This window comes from Equus caballus, chromosome 2 (assembly GCF_041296265.1).
Source record: "Equus caballus isolate H_3958 breed thoroughbred chromosome 2, TB-T2T, whole genome shotgun sequence".
Taxonomy (NCBI): Eukaryota; Metazoa; Chordata; class Mammalia; order Perissodactyla; family Equidae; genus Equus; species Equus caballus.
In genome coordinates, this window is record NC_091685.1 from 76496569 (window position 1) to 76517565 (window position 20997).

Sequence of the window (20997 nt, forward strand, 5' to 3'; positions counted from 1 at the left end):
CTTTGCAGCAGAGACAGCACTTTTCGTCCTGGGCTCTATCCCCACCACACCCACCCTGCCCACACCCTCGGAACCACCTTTCCGCAGACCCCCTCCTTGACTCCAGTTAGCCAGGCCAGGCAGGTTCTGGGTACGCCTAAAGGCTTTGCTGCCGCCTCCGCCCGTGCCGTGTTCCCTGCGTGAGCGCTGGATTATTCCAGTCTTTTGAGCATGGCAGATTTCCACCGGATGACATCATGGGAGCCGAGCGAGTGCCGGCTCCGAGAGGGGGACGGAGAAAGGGAGGGGGAGGAGAGGAGGGGAGAGGGCTGGGAAACCGAGCCAGAGCCGGGCTGCCTGCCATCCGGCTGCACGTCCTCAAGCTGGGGAGGAGCGCTCCGCCCGCTACTGACAAAGGATGGGAGGATGCCTGCGCCCCGGGATGCTCGATGCGCGCAGCCCGGCGGCCGCCTGAGCGACTTCGCCCTCCGCCGGTGAGTGGTTGCAAAGATCTTTTATCAGCCTCGCTGCGAGCCCGTACCCTCCTCGGCTCGCCGTCCCGGGCACCTGTGTCCCTGACCCCGAGCAGGGCTTGGCACAGCACCAGACTCGGAGCACAGGCAGCAAGTACCTTTGCCCAGTGGGTCAGCGGAGGAGCTGAAGCTCTTGGTTGGGGTTCGTGGTGGGTGCTGCGACCCAAGCCCCTGGCGGCGGGCTCGCCCTGTAGGCGCCGCTCTGAGTGGGGGCTGTTCCAGCCGGCTGCTTGGGGTAGTTACCTCTATTGGCAGGCCAGCGCCAGCCTTGCGCGCAAGCAGTTTCTGGTGGATCCCCAGTGCGCGGCGCGCTGTTTACGCCGGCTTCTCACTAGTCACCGAGCCGCACCCCTCGGAAGGCGCGGAATCGATGACGGCCACTTTACAGGCTCACGCGCTACCAGTGTGGGCTTAGGGGGCGGGCATCGATTACCCGGGGGGGGGGGGGGGGCGCGCTACGGACCACCGAGGGCAGCCTTTGTTTCGGGTTTAAGGCTGATGTGCGTAAACCTAAGTCAGGCTGTCTGCAACTGTCCAGTCGGATCCGGGTCCCGGCACCCGCCCGTCTGTGCGAGGGATGCCATTGTGTTCCTGCTGCAGGCAGGACTGAGAGCTGGGATTTAAGACTCGAGAAGGGTCCTGCGCCCACCGGTGAGTGTTGCAGTTGTCCAGGTGCAGAGCAAGCTTCTTAAGCTCCAGGAAGTGAAGTGACCACTCGAGGCAGAAAGACGCCCAAGTTCTGTCCCTGAGCGGTATGAGTGAAAGAGCAAACTTGACGAGACTCCCTCCCGCTCTCTTTTTTCTGGTTTCTGAGGCGCTTGTTTTGAGGATTATCTGTGGCAGGTGGATGGAGTTAGAGGCATGTCCAGTACATAGTTAGGGAGATCCACGTTTTTCTGGAGATCCCTTTCGTTATTCACTGGTTCCGGAGGAGGGTTGCTTGCTAAACATTGTTGAGCTCAGTATCTGTACTGTTATAGAGCCTTGTGGGCTTAAATAGGAAAGATTCGGAACCCGCTTCGCTGAGAGTTGTGCTACGTGTAAGCGTTGTAAAGCCAACATACCAATACCCACGCCTCCTCGCGACCTGCCGGTTCCAGACATATTTTATCCATGAATTCTTTCTGTTTCGGAAAAGTCCAATTTTCAGATCACAGAGAAGTGGTGATACCTATTTGAATATTTGACTTTAATGTCAGTTTATTTTCCAAATAAACATTTTTGAAAAAGGTGGAAGGAAGTCTAAGTTTGCTACTTTGGGGTTTAGTTCCTTTTCTTTTTAGAGTTTCATCCACTGCAATCTAAAATATTTAAAATTTTAGGAGCTATTTCATATTCATGAATTTAGGGTATAGCAAATGACCCCTGGATACTAAGGAGATTCTTGATATACAAGTTTGATATTCCAGCATCTAACATAATATTAGAGTATAAGAAAGTCACAATCACACTTATAGTTCAGATGGTCATTTTATTTTCTTTTTCTGAAAAAGGCTTTCTGGTTTTCCTTTAGATTGTTTCTTTTTCCTTAAAGATAGGTTATCCTAATGAAGCTTTTCTAAAACAGAAGTATCAAAGTAAGTTTTCTTGATTAGTGATTGCTCTTCTGATAAAGTTTGGGGTCTTTTCGGAACAGACATAAAAGAAAATTATTGGAATAAGAAATGTGGTGGAAGTGGAAAAGGAACTGGGAGAGATAAGAGAAGGAGATTTGCTAAGTGTAAAAGGTGGGACAATAATGGGCATCAGAGGATGTCACATCAGTTTTGTTTTTGGAAAAGCTCATTGCAGCTTTTACATGCTTGTCTCTCTTTCCAGCAAGTGCAAGGTTAAATGTTTGATTATGTTATGTTATGTTGAGAGACCAATGATAGGACCAAAGAGAGCTTGTCTTTGTTCAAGACTTCCGGGGTTAGGCGCAACATTTTCTCCTGTGATTCAGAAATAATTTTTGTTTCATTATTTGTTTCCTGACTTCTTATCACAAAGGGCCCTACCTGTTTCTTTGAAAGCTTTATTTCTTTCTAACTTTATTGTACTCATCTCTTGATAGTAAAGCTTAAGGAGTTTTATGTGACGGTTCTTAGAAAACCTGTTGCTCATGCTGGCTGCTTTCCTGAAATGTTGTAATAACAAAATCTTTTTTTGAAATTAGCGCAGAGAACATATGGTCTGCTGATGTGCTTATGTGATGGGGAGTACCTGACATAAAAATATATATGTGTATGAAATATATATAACCCCAGTTAGACAATCAGCCAGCAATGATAAGCAGGAGGCACGTGGTATTCGGCCTATGATTTTTGGCAGACGATGTTTCTTTTAACAAAAGGATCTTTTATCCTTTGTATGTGGCAAGAAAAAAAATGTACATTAAGGATAACAGGTTGTATTTTATGTCTGAAATGTTTTATTTCAAGAATATTTATCCAAGAAAGTCAAAAATGCTCTGGCACTTCACTGCACACGCTAGGATATGTGAGGAAAGTCCTTAAAAAGTGTATTTTGTAAATATATGTGATTTGATATATTTTCTAGGCAGGAAAATATTATTTTTAAAAACATAGGAAGTAAAATAATGTCCTTGAACTAGAGAATAGTCTCATAATGTTTTTTAATGTATTTAATAAATATTTTGGCTATTTTGTTACACAAGGATTCTTAATCAGGAGAGATGAGAGGAAGTTGCCTTATAAGACAAAAACAAAGCTATAGTATATTTCCCGGAATAGGCAATAGTGATGTTTCAAGGTCATGGAAAAGAGCATTATATCAGAACACTGCAATATTTCCAAGAAAAGATTATGTACAAGGAACAAACCTACACAATTTGGGAGCCTCTTGCTTTCATCGTTCTAGTTGTTTGAGTGAACAGACACTGTAGGATCTCTGTGATACAGAGAAACTCTCTCATTTTTCTTGAGGCAAAATTATATCTTGAACTCAATCAGAAAGTTCTTTTATGGGCTTTTCCATGGTGTAATTCAAATTCTAGTTTAAGGATGCTTTATGGATCCCAGAACATTGTGATTTTAACTTTTGTGTAGGCCTTCGATATGGAAATTGGTCAGTAAATCTTTTTGGCTGAAATGTTTTGGCATCTCAGCTTCTTCTGGAATTAATGAGTTAAGAGTGAAAGGCAACAGTTAGGGGATTACTGAAATATTCAGGAATAGGATATCTTATTCATAGGGTAAAATAATATTGTTCATGGAGTTCTTAAAAATAAAGTTAAAGAAAATAGAGACAAAATCTCCAGAAACCGAAATTATCCCTTTGTTATATATTGAACACCTTTTGCGACTTAATGGACCTATATGATACTATTAATTCATTTGCTACTTCCCAGTGTGAGAATGAGGAGCACTGGGTAGGAAATGTGTTGTGGTTTTGACTTTATCGTCTAATTGAGAACGAGTCTCTGAACCTTTTGAACATTACTTTCATTTTACATAAAATAAAGATGATAATGTCTGCCCAGACTTCCCACAGGGAATGGTGCATAGTTAATGAGCTAATATGCAAAAGTGATTTTGAAAATATAGGAAGAACTACCTAACAAATATTATCTCTAAGTTAACTTTTTAACTTCTAGGTCTTTTCAGTTAAAGTTGTAAATTTACATAGAGGTGAATCCAGTTTGTGATTTGTCTTTTAAACATCTGGTTTTAATTAGTGGCATTCTTGACAATTCATTTAATATAATTTATCAAAAAAATTATTAAGTAGGTTGTTATATATCTTTTTAATTCAAGTTTGCTGGTAGTAAATTCTCTCATTTTTTGTGTGTTTGAAAATGTTCTTACACAGCCTTTATTTTTAAAGAATATTTAAGCTGGACATAGAATTTTTTGTTTGGCATTTATTTTCTTTCAACACTTTAACTTGTATTCCTTTGACTCTGGCTTCTATCAAGTCTGTCAGTCTTATTGTCGTTACTTTGAAGATAAAGTGTCTTTGTCTCTGGCTGATTTAAAATTTTTTCACTTGCCTTTATTTTTCTTCAGTTTTACTGTCATGTTCCTTGGTACGGTTTTCTTTTTATTTGTCCTTAGCGTTTGCAGAGCTTCTTGAATTTGTGGACTGATGTCTTTCATCAGATGAAATTTATTGGTGAATTCTTGTTATATAGCTCTCCTCCATGCTGTCTCTTTTTCTGAGATCTCAGTTGTATATTTAATACATGGTTTCACTGCGCCCGCCATGCCTTTTACCCTTGTTTCATTATTTTCCACTCTTTCTTTCTTTCTGTGCTTGTTTAGATATTTCCTTTTGACCTTTTCTTCCAGTTTCCTAACGTTCTCCTACACTATGCCTATTGTGCTGTCAAGCTCGTCTATGGGTTATTACTCTAATTATTGTATTTTTTCCAGTTTTCAAATGTGCATTTTATTCCTTTCTATGGATACCAGTTTATCTATTTTCTTCATCCTTTCCTCTGTTACTTTGAACATAGTAATCAAAATTATTTTAAAGTTTTTGTCTGCTAATGCCATAACTGGATTACTGTGAGCTTCTTTTCAGTGCCTCTCTTTACTCTTGATTTTATTAATTGTGTATAAAAATTTTAGAAGTCTCTTTATCCAAGTCCAAAGAGTTGTCAGCATTTCTTCTATTAGGTAGATTAAATAGAGAGGTGGCCAGTTGTTGTAATCCAGTCAGTGACTGAGTTGACTCAAGTGCTCATAGACTTCATCACCTGCAGGGGCACCCAGCTGCCAAAGTATAGATATCCAGAGCCTTCCACTGGTGTAGTCACAAGTATTAAATACAATTCAGGGGAAGACTTCTGAGAATCCTGCTCTTCTTTTCAGAATCTTTCTTCTTAGTGTCTTAGCCTCCTTCAGTCTTGTGTGGAACTTCAAATGTCAGCAGTATTTTGTGGGTAAAACCAAGCGTGTGTCAGCTTGGTGCTTCGTCATTTATTTCTCATAGGGATCTTGGTGTCTCCTATCTCTAACTTTTTATCTTTAGCTCCACAAGGCTGCCAAAATTTCTTCTGGATTCTCTACCCCAAATCAGTAGTCTTCTGCTCAGGCAGAGCCCATGTTCTCAGGCTCTTGCTGTGTGTCTAGATTGGCAAGTGACCCTACTCTCTGTCCCAGGGGAAAAAAGCACCCTCAAAAATTCAGCTTTCCTGTTTGATGCTTCCTGCATCTGGAATCTTGAAACCTCTAGTCTTGGCTTCTTCAAGGCTCACCAACAATTCTTTTAGAATTTTTTTTTTAATATATATATATATGGCTTTTCTAGTTGTTCTTGGTGGTAATGTTGGTCTACCGTGAGTTACTCCACCATGACTCTCAGCTGAAGTGGGTTGTTGTTTTTCACTGATTACAAAAATAGATGTATAGCGATGCAAGATCATTACTTGGTGATAAAACTGGTGTTAATAATCCCAGCCCACAGGCTCCTAGGCAATACAGCTAACTCTGAACCAATTTGATTTAAAAAGTATTGTCTTAAAAAGAGGTTACATTCTACTAAGTACTTATATTCTGTACAGTATGGTTTGGAGACAGCTTGTCTATTTCCTTTTTGAAGTAGAACCTAGCATCAGTGAAAGCCAATGATTCAAATAGCTAGTAAATTCAAGTTCATGGTAACTAAATGTAATAAATTGGCAAAACTTTTCTTTTCCTTAGGAGTGATACACACACACACACACACACACACACACACACGTGTATGTATAAAAAATAACACTCTTTCCTGAACATAAGCACTCTATGATTTAGGAATCGTCCTAATTTACAAATAAATTCCACATATAGAGAGTGAACAATGTGGGAAGTCTGAAGCCTCTCTCTTCTTAGAAATCATTGTCCTTTGTTTTTCAAATTGTTACTCTGAAAAACAACTGATACAGGAGATATCTTATCATATGCATATAATAAAATCAACAAGTCAATAATAGATCAACTTCTTTTCTTATTGGTATATGGATAAAACTCAGAATATATTTAATCCAGAAGAAATATTACAAATGGTGCTTCGTTGTTTTAGAAATAGTGTCTTTGACAATGCTATACTGAAAACATGACTTAAATTAACTATAGTTCGTTTCATGGATTAGCGTAGGATTTTTGTTGAATCTGTCTATTGATGGATGGATTCTCAAGGTGAACTAAAATGTATAATGCCATTTTTAAGTGATTAAATATTTCAGATGACGCAGTAGAAACCACTGACTTTTTGGGACACAATCAAGTGGAAGTTGGAGAATACCTGGAATGGACTTTTTTGCCTGCTTTCCATTTGATGTTCTAACGTGCATAGGAAATTCATTGAAGCTTGGTGAGAGAGATAACTTAGGTACTGTGGTGTTGCTGGCTCATTATTTGGGGCTGACACTCTGATGAGCAATGCTTTGATACTCATAAGATATGTCATATGCCTCTTGTCTCCTGTCTTACATCCTTTCAGCCTCATTTCCGGTTCTATGACTGTGGCAAACATTGTAGGCAGGCTGTGACTCACTTGTGCTGACTTCTTCTCACCTTGAGCTGTGCTGAGTATCTTTTACTCTGTGACTTTACAGGCATGTCTTATGTCTGCCTCTGTCCCTGGAAGTGCAGCCTAGAGTGGGGAGGAGCTAACACCACTTAGGAAACCCCTCTATCAGTAGGAACCGGGTGGACAGATCTGAGAGGCTGTCTATAGTTCCTCAGAAGGTCTGGGTCACATAGAGCCTCAGTTGGCCATGGTGATGACCCAGCTTCGTACACTTGTATTGGTTCTTATTCTGTCCCCATTTCACTTTACCTGGTGCTTCATTCTTACTCTCTAGGATCTCCTTCTACTATTGGTACATAAGTTTTTATTTCACATTCTGCTTTTGAAGGGAATGTGGCTAAAATATATTGTAAATTAGCTTTTTTCTCTAGAGGAAAATGAAAACAAAGAAAGAAAAAGAATCAAGACTAAATCCCAAGCCACAACCATTTACAATGAGAGAAAAATGGTAAGGAAGAAGCTAAAATAGAGTATTTTTCAAAGATATTTTGTTTATAAATTCATCATCTTTCCGGTCACCAAATGAGGCCAGTTAAATAATTCGTTTAGTAAGTATGAGGTCATCTCTTGACCTAATGATTAATTTCCTTTCCTCCCTTCTTTCTTTTTTACTTCGATACAGCATAACTCATTTTATTGCATTTCACTTTATTACACTTCACAGATACTGTGTTTTGTACAAGACCCTCCCCTGGCAAAAAAAAAATACAACTGGTTGAAGGCTCAGATGGTGGTTAGCCTTTTTTAGCAATAAAGTATTTTTTAATTAAGGTATATACATTGTTTTTTTAGATGTAATGCTGTTGCATACTTAATAGACTACAGTATAGTGTAAACCTAACTTTTATATGCACTGGGAAACCAAAAATTCACGTGACTTGCTCTGTTACCATATTTGCTTTATTGTGGTGGTCTGAAACTGAACCCACAGTGTCACTGAGACATGCATGTATTTATTTATTGACCATCCACTCTATGCCCTGTACTCAGCCAGGTCCTGATGGTATAATGAGTAAAAATGTGACAAGATTCCTGCCTCTTCAGAGCTTTTTATTCCTGTGAAATTAGTTAAAAAATCTTACAAACAAATGCACACATGTGAGAGTGAAAGCACTGAAGGACAGGTACACAGTGATGAGAAAGCCTTTCATAGGGGAGTTTGACTTGGGCAGAGAGGTTTGGGCAAGACTCCTTCAGGCGGTGACACTTGAGCTGCCATCTAAAGGATGAAAAAGAGTTAGTTAGCTGGAGAGAGAAGGAAAGAGTTTTCTGACAGAGGGGCAAAGGGTGTGTGCTCAAGATCCTGTTGCTGGGAGAAGTTTGGCAATTTTGAGGGAGTCACAGACAGCCCAAAGGAGGAAGTGTGATGTGGATTGAAGAGATGTACCAGATATGAGGGACTGTCACAGAATATTTTGAATATTAAAGAAAGAGGTGTGTGTGCGTGTGTATGTGTGATGGTGGCAGTGAGGAGAGGCCTCACAAGTAAACAGGATCATAGAGTAGCAAAAAAGAAATATATGAAGGATCTGGGGAGAATATTGTATAAAATATGCAGACTAACAAACATGAAGAGTTATGAACATTTGAAAAGTATGAGAAGTGTTTGTTGTTAATGCTGTTGAGTCAATTCTGTCTCCTAGCAACCCTGTGCACATCAGAGCAAAGCCCAGCCGCATCTTTTTGTGCCATCCCCTCATCTTCCACTGCTGTATCAGACTGCTCCACTGCTATGCATAGGATTTTCATGGACAATTTTTTCAGAAGTGGGCAGGCAGGTCCTTCCTAGTCTGTGCTAGTCTGGAAGCTCCGCTGAAATCTGTCCACCATGGGTGACCCTGCTGAAATTTGAAATACCAGTGGCATAGCTTTCAGCATCACAGCAATAGGCAGCCACCACAACGTGACAACAGAAGGGTGGTGTGGTTCCTTAGGGAAAGGATCCTCTGCTGCCTCCACAAGATCTCCAAATCTTACCCACTAGACCACCATGGCTGGCTATGAGAATTGTAGGAATTGATATTTTTTAACCGAGTGATTTTCTAAATAAACAGGCTTGAAAAAAAAGAGGGAATAAGATATTTATTCGTTTACTGCCAATTTATTTGTCCTAGCTTGTGATGACCTTAAAAACTGTATGTGAGACTTTTTAAGTTCTATAAAGTCATGCATAGCTTAATGATGGGAATACGTTCTGAGAAATGTGTTATTAGGTGATTTTGTCATTGTGCGAATCTCATAGAGTGTATTTACACACACCTAGATGGTATAGCTTACTACCACCTAGGCTATATGGCACCAATCTTATGGGACCACCGTGGTATGTATGGTCTGTCTCTGAAAAGCTGTTATGGGGCACATGACAGTACTTCACTTCCAACATGGATAGAGGATTCGAACAGAAAATCAATAAGGAAACGGTGAACTTGCACAACACTGTAGACAAAATGGACCTAACAGACATGTACAGAACATTCCATCCAACTGCAACAGAATACACATTCTTCTCAATCGCACATGGAACATTTTCTAAGATAGACTCTATGTTAGGCCACAAAACAAGTCCATATCTAAGCAACTCTACATTGCTATGAAATTTATATATTTTTACTAGTTATCTCTTAATTTTGGGGGTGGTTAAATTATAGATAGACTTTTCTCTTTTAAAAGTATTTCAACTAAAATTTTACTTAAGATTCACTTTGATAGTGTAACACAAAAAGAATCTGTATATATGCTACTCAAGCATGGTGCATAGCGACATTTAATTACTCAGTCCCAAGTCAGTTCTTGTACTTAGGTTTTAATAAAGTTAAATTGCTTATGTACTCACACAAGTGTGGATTCTGGTTCTGCTAATTTCTCCCAAATTTGAAATTCAAAGAATTAGAGACAAATTATTTTCCACTTAAAGCTATATTTCCTTTAATACTTCTTAGCAGTTTTGACTTAATTGAACGCAAAGTTATATTCCAGACACAGTGTGAAACGACTCTTTAAGATTTAGCATAACATACACAATAGCTCTTGCCAGCTACCTTTCCTTTTTAATGAGATAACTTGGTTTATTTTTATAGGTTACTTTTAAACAATCTTTTTTGAAATCTCTTAACCCCGTGAGTATGTCTTATTTTAAAAACAATAAATAAATGAATAAACAAGTATTTATTTAATAACTACCACATGAAAGAAAGATTTGTGCTATGAACAATTGCAGGGAATTAGACAGAAGTGGGGGAATTAATTGGGAAGATTATTAAGATATTTAGTAACAAGTATAAAAGGTAAAGTCTGGGAATTTTTGATTTATTACTAATGGTGTTCATGGAAGAGGATAATCGCTCACAGACTCAGAAAAATAACCTTAGAGAAAATCCCCTCCCCTATTTTTTGTAGACCAAAAGTGAAAAAACAAGTCTTAAAAAGCAATGATAGAAGACACTCTTCCGTGGACTTGCGTTATAAGGATGAACCATAGTCGTCAATTTGTAGGAACAGTCAAAAATGATGCAAAAGATGTTAAAGTTTTTCCATCATACATTACCCAGTAACCCAGAAAGCCCAAAAATATATTTTGGGGACATGTAAAAGGGATCTTAGAAGTCTAATTACAATATGTTCTTTAAACAATGAAAGGAAGTATTTCAAAATGTTGATAGTGGTCATTGAACTATGCTTAGTTTTTCATCCTGCTTTTTTTTATTTTCCAAATACTTTTTAATAAGTATGATTTACTTTTACAATAAAAATGTAAATAAATGCTTCTTGAATAAAAAATTTCATATCTGAAGGAAAACTTCAAAATCTTAACCTCTGTTAAATCTGAATAGTTCTTTTGTGGGTGTTTGTTATTTTTTAATACTCTTCTGCATGTATATATATAGAGTTTGTGATAAAATTATATACAGAGGAAAAACTGATATGAAAGAAATCTTCTATTTCATGCTAAATTATGCTCTGTGGAGATATATCTAATGCTAAAATTTTTTGCGCAATTTGCCTCTCAATAGTATGAGACGATGTGTGTCTGGCTGTTTCTCACTGGGATCCAAGAATTGATGTTTGTTTTAAGTAAGTTGTTTTAAAGAAATTGTTGATTATCCTCACTCACTTATTCCAATAAATAACTAAGAGGACAATCTAATATAGCCAAATCTTACTTTTGTGTATTTTCATGAAAAATGAAGAGTAATGTGTATCTCCCCTCCCCCCCCCCTTTTTATGGTGGTAACAGTTATATAGATTATAGACTTTGAACTCGTAAGCCCCTGAGTTCATCATGGGTCCTACTCACTTAGCAACTGTGGTGTGAATTTGATAATGTACATTTCACCATGTGGATGCTAGGGGGGTGTCTGTGCTTTTAGAGATGAATCCTTTTATGTTAATTCTTCCTCAATGAGAAAAAAATTATTATACTTTAATTATTATACTTAGGGAAACATTTGTTATATAAAGGAGTTTTGAAAATTGATTTTAAGCATAAGTTCAGTTTCCCTGTTAGAGGAGTAGAAGATCATGGTAGTTGGAAAAAGCTCAGACTCTAAGCCATTTTGAGCTGTCTAGGAATCTCCATTCATTAGTTAGGTGACACTGGTCAAAATGCTTAACATGTTTGAATATTGGTTTCCTTATGTTCAAAACATGGATAATAGTACCTTCCTGCTAGGGTTCTTATGACAATTAATGGTAGTAGGTAAATTCCCTAATAAATAGTGGGTATTTAATGTAAATAGTTTGTACCATTATTAAAGCTAAATTATATATTCTTTAAACACTCAAGTATAGTTTTCTTTATAAGATATATGTCATACATTTTAAGCTTTGAGTTGTCTTGGTACTTTTTGTGTATGGATAAAATTTGAAGATTTAGTTGCAGGAGAAGCTAAGACAGTTGGCAACAACAACTACCACCATCTCCAAGTAAATCCAAATGAATGAATGAATAGTATTAATAATTGGCATTCGTTTACAGTGAGTGCTTTTGTTTTTCCTTTTTCTCTTTATTTTTTAAATTTTCAATAAAGAGAGCATATCACTTTGATAATAGTAATACAAAGGCAGCTACTTGAAAAAATAAGTTAATGGCTTAATTATTAGTTTGTGACATTCAATTTGATATCCAAGAGTATTTTTGCTATACCATAGTAGCATAATAAACACAATACAAAATAAGAGAACGAATGTGGATTTTTTCAATGTTTTTGAGACTGTAAAACTAGAAGGTAAAACATGTTTGTTGTAAAAAATTTAAGCTATATAGAAGTATCAAGTGTGAAAAGTGAAAGACCTCCTTTGGTTCCCTCCCAAATCAAAAATATTTCCTTCCTGAGATGTATCCACAAATACAGACATTTTGTAGTCATATACATTAATTAGCTCAGATATATTAGAACATACACACTTTAATAAATACATATTGTGGTGTGCCTTATCTTTTTTTTTTTTTTTTTTTTGGTGAGGAAGATTGGCCCTGAGCTAACACATCTGTTACCAGTCTTCCTCTTTTTTGCTTGAAGATTGTTGCTAAGCTAACATCTGTGCCCATGTTCCTCTGTTTTGTATGTGGGACACTGCCACAGTTGGCTTGATGAGCGGTGTGTAGATCCACGCCTGGGATCCAAACTGGTGAACCCCAGGCCGCCTAAGTGAGCGGGAGATCTTAACCACTATGCCACCAGGCTGGCCCCAGCCTTATCTTTTTATAACATCCCTTGCATATCTTTTTCATGTCTATATAGTCTACCGACTATATGGTATTACCTTTCTGGAGATATTCAGCGTTTGACTTCTAGAAAAACTCTTGTTTCTGGGTACAGAGAAACATGAATTTATGGGAGTGTCATTTGTATTAATTTAAAACTTCTAAAAATCCTAAATTATGGTATCTTGATGCACCTGAATACTATATAGTAGTTAAAATGAATGAACTAAAATTTACGTGTCAATGTAGATCAATCTTTAAAATTTAATTTGAGTGGGAAAGAAAGTTTCAAAGGATAATTATAGCGTTACCTAACTTTTACAAATTTTATAGACAAAGAAGTAATTCTATATGTTAGTTACAGATGCTTAAATATGGAGTAAAATGGTGAAAATGTGGCCATGGTGTTCAAATAGCGGTTTGTATTTTCAACAGATCTTTCTAGACCTGTCTATCCTCACAGATACTATGTTATTGCTCTTCATAACGGTTGTACTAGTTTACACTCCTTTCAGCAATGTGTGAAGTATTATCAGACTTGTTATTTTTTGCATGTGTGTTTAAATATCTCATTGGTCTTTTATTTTCTTATACCTGATTGGGGTTGTTGAGCATCTTTTTATATTTAGAAGGACCATTCAGGTCTTCTCTTTCATAAATTGTCTTTTAAATACTTTGTTCTTTTTTCCCCTCAGTTTGGATTTTTAAAATGGATTTTTTTCTTCTGAGGAAGATTAGCCCTGAGCTAACATCCGTTGCCAATCCTCCTCTTTTTGTTGAGGAGGAGTGACCCTGAGCTAACATCTGTGCCTATCTCCCTCCACTTTATCTGCGGGACGCTGCCTCAGCACGACTCGATAAGCAGTGCGTAGGTCCACGCCTGGGATCTGAACCGGTGAACCCTGGGCTGCCGAAGCAGAGCGCTTGATCTTAACCACTGTACCACCAGGCCAGCCCCTAAAATGGATTTTTAAGAATTGTTTGAACGTTCTGAGCACTAACTTTTTATCATTTATATGAATGAAAAATATTTTCTTGCTTACTGTCCCTTGTTTTTTAATTGTATTACGACGTCATTTATTATATAGAGATTTTGAAATTTTATTACTCTGTTTTATTATTGGTTTCCTTTTTGAATTTTGGTTTTGCTTGTTTGTGTAACTTTTTCTTAGAGATTATAAAGATATCACCTAGTTTCCTACTGAAGCTTTACTACATTTCGCACTAAGGTCTCTGGCGTGGTTGGAATTTAATTTTGTAGTTGTTTTGAAGTAGAGATCGACACTCCCTCCCGACACCCCCCTTCCATGTACAAAGCCAGTTGTCCTAGTTTAACTTATCCCACTGATTTGTAAGGCCAACTCTGGCATTTGTAAGTGTAATATATTTAAATCTGTTCTGGATTCTCTGTTCTGTTCCACTGATTTGCCTAATCCTGTGCCAATTCAATACTTAATTCGTTAATCCTTTTAACATTATAAGCAGTCTTTATATCTGTTAGGAAGAATTCCACTCCTCATTCTTATTTTTCAAAATTGTCTTGGCTGTTATTTTATTTGTTTATTTAAATTATTTCATTGGAGTCATATCGACTTACAACATTGTGTAAATTTCAGGTGTACACCACTATATTTCAGTTTCTGTATAGACTGTACCATGTTCACCACCAACAGTCCAGTTTTTATCCATATTATTTTAGAGTCTGCCTTTAAATTCCATATAACATTCTATGTGATGGATATTCTTCATTTGCCTCTTTAGACCAATTCTCCATGGAGCTACATCCCTTGTGCTTTTAGGTTCTGACTTCTAGCTGGGTTTGGTCAATGGGAGACACCAGCAAGAGATTGGGGTTGGGAGAGGAGAGAGAGAGGTAAGGAAATTTGTTCCTCTGGCTCCATCTCTGCCCCTTAGCAAATGTGGCAGCAGATGCATACTTGAATGCCCACAACTCCTATACTACAAGGTTCCAGTTCCATCTGGATTTCTGTAACTCCATTCCTTCCCTTCGCCCCATCAGGCCTGGGAGGTAGTGGTGGTTGTGGTAGTGAAGGGGAAGATAGTAGATAGTGGCATCCTTCTTTTAATTATCATCACATCTCTGTATCTAGTCTCTTTGGATGTGCTATCTCTTTGCTCCAAACTTCTGACATACACCTTGCTGGGATTGGAAGTGCATCGATTTTATAGTTTGAGAGACCTGTCATTTTTACAATGGAGCCTTCCAATCCATATATATGTTACACTTCTCCATTTACCTAGTTCTTCTATGTGCTCCAGTGATGTTATAAATGTTTTTCTGTAAAGGTCTTTCTTACCTTTTTAGAAGTTTATTCCCAGGATTATTATTGTCTTTGTTGTAATTGTGAATGAGATATTTTAAGAGATACATGTTATAAATGTTGATTGGTGATGGATATTGTTTGTTACATGTTGATTTTCCATCCAGCAAACTTACTAAACTATTTTATTTCTTCTAATAGACGTTTTTGGAGGTTCTGTTCTATAGGCTAAGTAGATAATCATGTTGTCTCTGTATAGTAAAAATAATCATAATAATCATTACTAATTACTGAGAACTTTTTCAAAAGACATACTTTAAATGGAGTCAGTCATTTAATCTTCATTTCAATCCTATGATATAGATACTATTATTAATCATGCATTCACATTTTAAAAAATTTTCTATTTTTTAAAAATTTGTTTGGCTTTCCAGCTTTATTGAGATATAATCGACAATAACATTGTGTAAGTTTAAGATATACAATGTGATGATTTGATATAGGTATGTATTGTAAAATGATTACCACAGTAAGTTTAGTTAACACATCCATCATCGCATATAGTTCCTCTTTTGTGAGTAGTGAGAAATTTAAGATTAACTCTCTTGGCAACATTTACATATACAATACAGTATTGTTAGCTATAGTCACCATGCTGTACACTATATCCCAGAACTTAACCATCTTATAACTGGGAGTTGGTACCCCTTGACCAGCTTCACCTACTTCTCTCACCCCTTCATCCCTGACAGCCATCATTCCACTCTCTGCTTCCATGAGTTTGGATTTTTTAGGTTCCACATATACATGAGATCATACAGTATCTTTCTTTCTCTGACTTATTTCACTTAACATAATGCCCTTAAGTTTTAACCCATGTTATACAAAATGGCAGAATTTCCTTCTTTTTATGGCTAAATAATATTCCATATACATATGGTATATTATACCATTCACATTTTCTTTGTCCATTCATCCACTGATGAACATTTAGGTCATTTACATGTCTTGGCTATTATGAATAGCTCTGTAGTGAACATGGAGGTTTGGATATCTCTTCATGATAGAAATTTTATTTCTTTTGGATATATGCACGGAAGTGGGATTGCTAGATCATATAGTAGTTCTATTTTTAATTTTTTGAGGAACCTCCGTAGTATTTTATCTAACGATTTACCAGTTTACATTCCCACCAGCAGTATACAAAGGTTCCCTTTTCTCCACATCTTCACCAGCACATGCTATCTCCTGTTTGTTTGATGATAGCCATCCTGACAGGTGTGAGGTGATATCATTGTGGTTTTGATTAGCATTTCCCTGGTGATTAGTGATGTTGAGCACCTTTTCATGCACCTGTTAGCCGTTTGTAGATCTTCTTTGGAAAAAATGCCCATTCAAGTCCCCTGCCCATTTTTTAATTGGATTATTTGGCTTTTTGTTATTGAGTGGTATGAGTTCCTTATGTATTTTGGATATTAATCCTTTATCAGATATATAGTTTGCAGGTAATTTCTCCCATTCAATAGGTTCCCTTTTCATTTTGTTGATTGTTTCTTTTGCTGTGCAGAAGCTTTTTAGCTTAATGTAGTCCCACTGGTTGATGTTTGCTTTTCTTGCTTGTGCTTTTGGTGTCATATCTAAAAACTCATTGCAAAAACCAATGTCAAGGAGCTTTCCCCTATGTTTTCTTCTAAGAGTTTTATGGTTTCAGATCTTACCTTTCAGTCTTTAAGCCATTTCAAGTTAATTCTTGTGTGATGTAAGATAGAGGTCCCAACTTTACTAATCATGACAAAAGGAGAGGGGACTCAAAATCAGAAACGAGGGGGCTGGCCCCATGGCCAAGTGGTTAAGTTCGTGTGCTCTGCTTCAGCGGCCCAGGATTCACCAGTTTGGATCCTGGCCATGGACCTAAAGACTGTTCATCAAGCCATGCTGTGGTGGCATCTCACACAGAAGAGCTATAATGACCTACAACTAGGATATACAGCTATGTACTGGGCCTTTGGGGAGAAAAAAAAGGGAAAGATTGGCAACAGATGTTAGCTCCGGGCCAATCCTCCTCACCAAAAAACAAGAAAAAGAAAAAAGTGAAAGAAGAGACATTACAACTGATACCACAGAAATACAAAGGAACATAAGAGACTACTATGAACAATTATGTACCAACAAATTGGACATTTCTACCAAAAGAATATTGGTGCCAGAACTCAGAATAAAATATCAAGAAAAAATAATATATAGATATATTAAAAAAATAATAGTATGAAAAAATGGGGTTATTTCTAGGAGTATAGTGAAGTTTTAATTTTTGAACACCTGTTAATATAATTCATCCAATAAACATTTTAAGGATAAAAATTACCAGAGATTTTCAATAGATGCTCAACTGACTTTTGGTAATATACAAATGCATTTCTGATTAAAACCCATTATTTAGTAAAACAATGGAAGGAAATTTCATTAGCATGGATGAATACATATCTAACCTGTTATAATTTCAGAATGCCTTCTGTGAGAGATTAAGAATAATATAAGAATCTCCGCTATCACCATTATTATTTAGTATTTTTCTGGAAGTGGTGGTCAAAACCCAAGGAAATGCAGTAAGCAGAAATTTGGACAGAAGTAGGGAAATTCATCATTATTTGAAATAAGACTGTGCTTGGTATAGTGTATGGTAGTAATTCCTGTGAAAAATCTCCCAGTGGTGCTTGGGCCCTCCAAACAGATGTCAGTTAGTAACAAGATTTTCTCCCTTTGGTAACTAGGACTGTGCCTAAAAGAACTGAGGAAATGTAGGCCTTGCGTTAGGAGGTAAATGATGCAACTTTGCTGTAGTGTGGTGGTTTGAACTTAGATATAAATGCTCTGTGGTTGGTAGGTAGTAATGACACAAAGGATGAGGAAATTATCTTGAATTAAACTGCTTTACAACACTCAGAAATAAGAAAAACAACCTGATTTTTATTGCAAATGTAAATAACGTGTAAGTTTAAATAAATGTGTAAAATGTTCATAATATAAAACAATACAACACAAAAATTTAGCGTGGTAAAAAGCACAGTAAATGTGTCCACTATGAATGAGATTACATAGGTAACTGGCAAGTATTAGGCAAAAATGTAAATGTTTTACTACTGAGATAAGCTTATGGTTTGATTTTTTTCTTTTTGAAAAAAAAGTATTTAATATTGTTAAATCATCTTTTCAATAAACTGTTTGCAAAAACTCATGGTATCTGTTATATGGCTATGTAGAGGGATCAAGGCCTAGTACGGTTGATCTAAGACAAGCCTATGCCTATCATGATCCTGAGCACATGCAACACAGGAAAAAGAAAAATGGCAACACAAAACATTACCTACATTTGTGTTATTATTTAATTTTCTAAAAGATTATTTTCACACGTATTATTCAGTTTAGTTGACTACAGCCTTTTACGTGCTGGCCCTTCTGCTGGAGTGTAAGCCTTATAAGAGCCAGGAGCCCACCCATAGAGCCCACCACATTGCCTGGCCACAATTAATTATCAGGTACAAATCCACTGGACTGTTCATTGGAACCGATAACCCCAAGAAGTATGCAGGAGATAGTATTCATATTATTATGAGTGAGAAACTTATTTAGAAAGGTTAGTCATCTTGCTCTAATAAGAGTTGGCAGAAAGTGTTCTTTAGTATTAGGAACCCTGTTATTGTGCTTGCTGGGTTGTACATCACTGATAACACCAGAACGTCTCCACATTCTCCACTCAACAGGGGAGTCAGTGAGGCGGTGTATGGTGTAGACCCAGAGTATAGAGGGAACTGCATACATATATGCCTCTTGATAATAATATACTCCTTAAACAATAAAATACAGGGCAGTTGTATTTGGCTGGTTCAGAAGTGAATACCTGACACACTTAAACTCTTACTTCTTGAGTAGCGCTGATTCTGCGTTTATTCTTTCTTTCTCCAAAGTTTCATGCTCTGGAACTCTCAGGATGAACTTTGGTGGGTTCTGTTTTAGGGTCCTGTCAGTCCCTTTTAACCATTGACATTATCCTCACATCTATGGTTCTCTTTTATACTGCCAGCTACTCAAGGGAAAATTTACCATTGTTTTGGGACCCTGGAATCCTCTCTCAACGATAAGAAGTAGTTCATATTTGGTTTAAACTGTTTGTCAAATATTCAGTATTCAGATTTTCTTACTTCTCAGGGGAAAGAAAATTGACCTGTCTTAAACATACCTGGTTGCTGCTCTCATTTCTTTTCAGATCCAGTCTATATTTAATGAGTGTTTTATTTTGCCTCATTTGGAAATTCTTTTCTTCTATCATTTGTTGGTTCTGTATTTGTTTGGTGTTGGTATGTATGTGTTTGCCACATAGAAGCTTGAAACAGAATGGAACACATGCATGTTTTATGTATACTAAATTGTTTTCTTGTGAGATTTACTGTTAATAAGGCTTTTACCTCCTGGAGTATTGTACTGTTAGAGACTATGGCAATTGTGTATGCAACCAGAGTCTATGTATCCTAATCAGTAATTTTTTTGTCGTTGTGAGAAATGATTCTAACAATTATATTTTATAGAAAAACATGTTTCCAGAAAAATAATTGAAACAAAAATGAAGCAGTCTGTTAGGACTGTAACTAAAAGTAAACAAAATATCAAAATGAAAAATCGGAACAGAGGAACAACTATTGTAGATGATACTGTTTGTAGATGAGTTTCTAGTTATAGCAAAAGTTTGTCTCTTTTGCTTGCTAAACTGTGTTAAATACTGTAATATAAACTCCTTGTCATTTTATAGCTCTGGTATTTTCTTCCTCTGCCTTGACCAGCTTTTGATAAATCACAAATCACTATTTAAATTTTAACTAGTGAAAAAAGTGCACCATTTGAACCTCAATTGTATTGGTTATTACTCTGTGTTATAAAGGAAAATTCCTGACCTTTCCTGGGTAGTAAAATGTGACTGTTTTCCAGTCCAATTAGTTTTAGGTGTCTGTGTGTCAATAAACTTTGGTAGAAGGCCAGTGATGGAGGCAGAGCTTCCTAGAGCTCCCTAATGGCCTTACCTTCATCCACATAAATCATATGTCCTTCAGACATGAGAACTAGTAAAAACAATCGTTCATTTAGATTCCTCTGGTGTGGAATAAATACACCACTGTTTTCCTCCTATAGTTCAGATAATAGAGAGTTGACCATTTTAAAACAAAATAGAATTGTTCACATGTGTTTGAAGGATTGCATGTTTTAAAGTATGTCTATCTCTGTCTTCGAGATAGTCACACATGTAACTACCCATAGGTTTTAGGTATTATTCATTGTTCCTTAGAAAAGATTTTCTATATAAGCCGTTTTCTCTATTTATTCATCTGCTATGTCTTTAAAACTTCTGTACCCTAGGCATACTTAAATTTAAACTATGTATTTGGTTTTACTGAGGGTAAAAAAATATGAAGAGTAAGTCTTAGAATTCTACAAGTGCTTAATGTACCCAGGAGTTTCAGTGTGCCCCAAACACTCTGGATTTGTGTTAACATTTTGGGGCCAACCAGGTAGGGATGTATGATTAAAATTGTTAGTGTTCATTTCCGTCAATGAAATTGCACTCCATGTTCTGTGGTCATTATAGTACAGTGTTGTGTATGTCATTTCACAGTCCACTCCAGAAGTTTGTGTACCTTAAAGGCAAAGTTCTGCCTTCATGAGTTCTTTTTAAATTGTACATGTTTAGAAGGCAAACCTCAGAAACGCATGACCAGGGTTAATGTTTGATTATGCTACAATAAATCCTCGTGGTGGAGGATTCTTTTGGGTGTATTCAACTCCCTCTACCAAAACCAGCTTCCTGTGGTTGTAGGGAAATAAATGCAAAGGTCATAGTTGCACAAATGTCTGCAAAAATGAGAGAATGATCACAGAGGCAGAGTTCAAGGAAAAGGAGGAGAGAGGCAGAGTGAGAAAGAGGAGAGAGAAACTG

The 20997-nt window shown here is 37.1% G+C and overlaps 1 protein-coding gene across 9 annotated transcripts in view; it reads left to right on the top strand.

Annotated features, from left to right (window-relative positions):
• The first annotated feature begins 323 nt into the window (after window positions 1–323).
• MARCHF1 (membrane associated ring-CH-type finger 1) overlaps window positions 324–20997 on the top strand; it is a 763974-nt gene continuing 743300 nt past the window's right edge. For 4 of the 9 annotated variants that reach the window (XM_070261416.1, XM_070261419.1, XM_070261417.1 and 1 more), the window contains exon 1: window positions 335–473. The gene's annotated coding sequence lies outside the window, so the exon portion shown is untranslated. Of the gene's footprint in view, window positions 474–947; window positions 1164–20997 lie in introns of those variants that run through there. The other 5 variants (XM_070261420.1, XM_070261418.1, XM_070261421.1 and 2 more) reach the window with 4 other exon arrangements.